Here is a 5,149-nt window from a genome sequence, read left to right as displayed (position 1 = left end):
AAGGGGCAAAAATTTACGAAATGTTTAAGAATAATGCGATAGAGGGGCGCCTGGGTGGCTCAGTTGGTTAAGCCAACTGCCTTCGGCTCAGGTCATGATCTTGGAGTCCCAGGATCGAGTACCGCATCAGGCTCCCTGCTCAGCAGGGAGTCTGCTTCTCCCTCTGACCCTCCCCCCTCTCATGCTCTCTCTCTCATTCTCTCTCAAATAAATAAATAAAACCTTTAAAAAAAAAAAAGAATAATGCGATAGAGGAAAGGGAATCCTTTTGCACTGTTGGTGGGAGTATGAATTGGTTTAGTAGCTATGGAGAGCAAGCAGTATGATGGTTTCTCAAGAAATTAAAAATAGGACTACCTTATGATTCAATAATCCCACCTCTGGATATATACCCAAAGGAAATGAAATTTGAAGAGATATCTCTACCCCCATGTTCACTGTAGCATTATTCATAATAACCAAGACATGGAAACAACCTAAATGTCTGCTGTTGGATGAATGGATATAGAAAATGTGGTATGGATGTATACATATGTGTGGGTGTGGGTGTGGGTGTGTGTGGTGTGTGTGTATATATGTGTGTGTGTGTGTGTGTGTATAATATGCATATATGATAGAGTATTTCTCAGCCATAAAAAATTAGGAAATCCTGCTATTTGTGATAACATGGATAAACCTAGAGGGCAGTATGCGAAGTGAAATAAGTCAGACACAGAAAGATAAATACTACCTGGTATCACTTATATGTGAAATCTTAAAAAGCCAAACTTATAGAAACAGAGAGTAGATTGGTGACTGCCAGGGTCTGGGATATGAGAGAAGTAGGGAGATATTGATCAAATGATGCAGATTTTCAGTTGTAAAATGAATAAGTCCTGGGGATATAATGGATAGCATGGTGACTGTAGTTAATAATACTGTGTCATATACTTGAAAGTTGCTAAGAGAGTAGACCTTAAGTGTTCTCACCACACACACACACACACACACACACACACACACACACACAAATGATAACTCTGTGAGATGGTAGATGTGTTAACTAATCTTATTGTGTTAATCATTTTGCAATATATACATATATCAAATTATCACATTATACATGTTAAACTTACACAAGCTTATATGTCAATTATATCTCAGTAAAGCTGAAGGAAAAAAAAAGAAGTTGATCTTTCTGAAAAATTACCCCAGAAAAAATCAAATTGACATTAAAGAATGCTTACAGTGGTCCAAGGGGAAAAAAAAAGAATAATGTGAATATTTTTCTCACCATTATCAATGTCATGTTCCCCATCAGCAACAGAAAATACTTGGGGAATACCTGTAGTTTTAATGAAATGAAAACATTAACTCCAGGAGCGCCTGGGTGGCTCAGTCAGTTAAGCCTCCAGCTCTTGATTTTGGCTTAAGTCATGATCTCAGAGTCATGGGATCGAGCCCTGTGTGGGGCTCCACACTCTACACGGAGTCTGCTTCTCCCTCTCTCTCTGCTCCTCCCCGCCACTTGCTCTCTCTCTCTCTCAAATAAATAAGTAAAATCTTTTTAAAAAACATTAACTCCATATTTAACGCACTGTGAATATATACGTATGCAGGCGCCTGGATGCAAACACATATATTTGGTTGCAGAAAAAAAAAATACTTGTGGAAGATTTTATTCAGTTAAATTCAAGCCAAAGGATTTAGTTAGATAACCTTTTACAGTTTTCTAAAATTTCTTGGTTACTATGAAATCTGGGTGTTACTTGAGGTACTCTCTACTTCACTCATTTTTCCAACCGAGTTGAAAGGTTGTTCCCGATTTTTATGTCTTTGAGGAGATGCTATACCTCTGCTGACTCTGGAGGAGGCTGGGCATGGAATTAAAAGCAAATGTAAATGCTGACATTTTCAGATTCAAAATTTGTAGTTTCCAGCCTCCCGTGGTCTATGGAATTAGAGCTTCTTTATTTTCCAGGGTGCTAGGTCAAATTATTTTTCAAAGGACATAAACTCTGATTAATACAAATAGTTTTTCTTCAGAAATATCTATTGGATACCTTTATTTTAATAATAATAAGGGTAATGAATTAGTTTCCTATTGCTACTGTAACAAAGTACCATAATATCAGTAGTTCAAGCAATGCAAAAATTTTTCTTGTAGCTCTGAGTGTCAGAAGCTCAAAATGGGTTCACTGACTGAAACTAATGTGTTCATAAGGCAGTGTTGCTTCTGAAGGTTCTAGTAATTTTATAGTGGACAAATCTGGGCAGATACAATATTGATCATAAGTAATGAAACATATGTCATTTATGTATTACTTTTCCTAATATGATGTTTTAAGAAAGTTATAACCTTGTTTTTGTGGTATTCTTGCCAAAAAAGATGATCTTAATACAATCATGAGAAAACAGAAGACAAACCAAAATTAGGGGATATTTTTAAGGGAGAAAATAGCAGATTAATGCTCTTCAACCATGTTAAGGTCATGAAAGACAAAGACTAAGGAACTCGGACAGGTTTAAGGACATCAAAAAGGCATGACGACTAAATGCAATGTAAGATCCTGGTTCAGAAAAAGAAGAATAGAGAGAAAGCAAATGAGATGCAAATAATGTCTGTGGTTTAATAGTATTGTATCAATATTAATTATGTAATTATTCAAAATTATATGAAATGTTAACATTAAGGCAAACTGGGTGAAGTGAGAACTCTACTATTTTTGCAACTTTTCTGTAAGCCAAAATTATTTTAAAATTTAGAAAAATATTTTAAATACCTTCTTTAATGCTATCAAAATACCAGTGCAGCCTGCAGTTAACCCACTGCCCCAGATCTCATTTTCCATGGTTATTACATGGATGAGGTTGTGTCTTTTCTGATAATTTTCCTATCAAAATATTCTACTTACTTCCACTTTGTGACCTGGTATAAGGTCAACATATTGGGAGCTATCACATTTCTCCTGTATACTTACCCCACCATTAAATTAACCTGTATAGTAGCAAGATGATTACTGCAGTCTAAACCAGCAGGTTACCCATAGATGTAGTTCACATGGAGAATATAATGTAATTTTAAAAAATGATAATTTTTGTATAAATTAAAACTTCTAATAATAAATATTAATGCCAGCATTCATTTAAATAGGCTACCAGATTAAGAGGTTTATTTAAACACCACCATCCTTCTGTTATTCACCTTTGCTTAGTATTAGCATTGTCTGTATGTAGGCCTGAGTGGCTATATTGGATATTACTCTTCTGGAATCCACTGTCTGCAGCTCTGGGGTACAGGACAATAAATCATCGTGGATCATTATCCCGTTCTGGAAGTTTTTTTGTGGCATTCTCACAAAATAGGACTTTTGGTTTTTCTGTTCATCTTGCTTAGTCTGTTAGCTAAAGAAATAATGTAGTTTACTTTTTTGACATTTCTGGTTTAGTCATTTAAAATAAAGCATATCAAAGATTAGGTGGGCGAGGAGCAGGTGAAATCAGTGAAGAGGATTAAGAGCACACTTATGATGAGCACTGAATAATGATGTATAGAATTGTTGAATCACTATATTGTACACCTGAAACTACTATAACACTATATGTTAACTACACTGGAATTAAAATTAAAGACTTAATTAAAACAAAAGAACCAGATCAGGAGCAGATTTCTTGTTAGTTCCACCTAACTTCTTTGCTCTTACTGTTAATGAAGCAAAGAATTACTAAAAGGGAAGAAATAAGATCTTTCTCTAGACATCAACTTTCTGACACATAGCCTCTCTTTTAAAACTAAAGCTTGGATCACTACAGGTTTTTATAGGCAAGGTTTATGCATGAAACCTTTCTTTCCTGGCTCTCTTAATGATAAAGTTACCTAGCTTTTTAGCTCATAGCCAAACCAGGTTCTGATTCAAGCTACTGTCCATTGTAATTTAAACTGATTAGCTCTAACTTTTAATCCACATCTAAGCTGCCAATACTAAATCTTGAATGGAGAATGTAAAGTTAGTTCTCACAGCAGTCTTAAAAAATATATTAGTGAGTTTTTCTGGGCCTTTCATTTTTTCCTACAAAACGAAGCTAGTAATTCTGTCAGTTAATTACCAATGCTCTGTGAGGAGCAAATAGTCATTGTCAGGGAACGTGATGTAAGAGCATTAATATTGAAGACTGACAACCACACACCTCTGATTAAGTGCCTCAAAATTTGATATCACTTGAGGGAAATCCATGGTCCCCCTATGTTTCCTAACATTCCTAAACATGACAAGGTGGTTTGGGGAGATAGATTTATATTCAGAAGCTGTTAAATATGTCCTGAAGAAACAGGGCAGGGCGGGGCACAGTATGCTACAAAGAGCCCCGACGAGGTTTGTGAGCAATATGCCTAGATGTCATATCTTCCTTTCCTTGCCGTCTTTCCCCTCTTATGGTGTAATTTACTCTGCACTGTGTTCCAGTAATTGGAATCCCTCTTTATAGATTGCAGATCCTTTTTGGAAGAGAATTTTCCTTATACGTCTTTAGAACGTATTTAATGCATAGGCCACTGCTCTGCATATAGCAAGTGTTTAGTAAATATTGGTTGAATTCAAGTAAGGAAATATAGCGTTTAAATTTTAACATGTCCCTTAAAAAGTCATTTTGAAAAATCTGGACCAGAAGTGTGTGTGTGTGTGTGTGTGTGTGTGTGTGTGAAGAAGATCAAGCCAGGAAGAGAAAACAGTATTATACAGAGGCTGTGTGAGGAGACTGAGCCATGTGTTATTCTAGGCAGTACTATTTAGGGCAGTGGTTCTCAACCGGGGGTGATTTTGCTTCCCCAGGGAGGCACTTGGCAATGTCTGGGGACATTTTTAATTGTCATGAGTTGTGGAGTATGGAGTGATGCTACTGGCATATAATGGTTAGAGACCCGGGATGCTGCTAAAAGCTCTGGAATGTACAGGACAAATAATTATCTGGCTCAAAATGTCTGCAGTGCCAAGGCTGAGAAACTCTGGTATAGATCACACCAAACTGGGGTCAGTATGATAAAACAGAGATCTTATTAGGACATTGCCCTTCTCCAAATAAATGTAAAATTATTTTATTATGTGCTTTGCTTCTTTTTTAAGTATGTATCTTTCTCACTTGCACTCCTATCCCACATAATAATATTATTGTG

The sequence above is a fragment of the Ursus arctos genome, unplaced genomic scaffold (assembly GCF_023065955.2).
Source record: "Ursus arctos isolate Adak ecotype North America unplaced genomic scaffold, UrsArc2.0 scaffold_10, whole genome shotgun sequence".
In the NCBI taxonomy this organism is placed as follows: Eukaryota; Metazoa; Chordata; class Mammalia; order Carnivora; family Ursidae; genus Ursus; species Ursus arctos.
The sequence above is the reverse complement of the archived record's forward strand: the minus strand, read 5'-3'. Positions refer to the sequence as shown.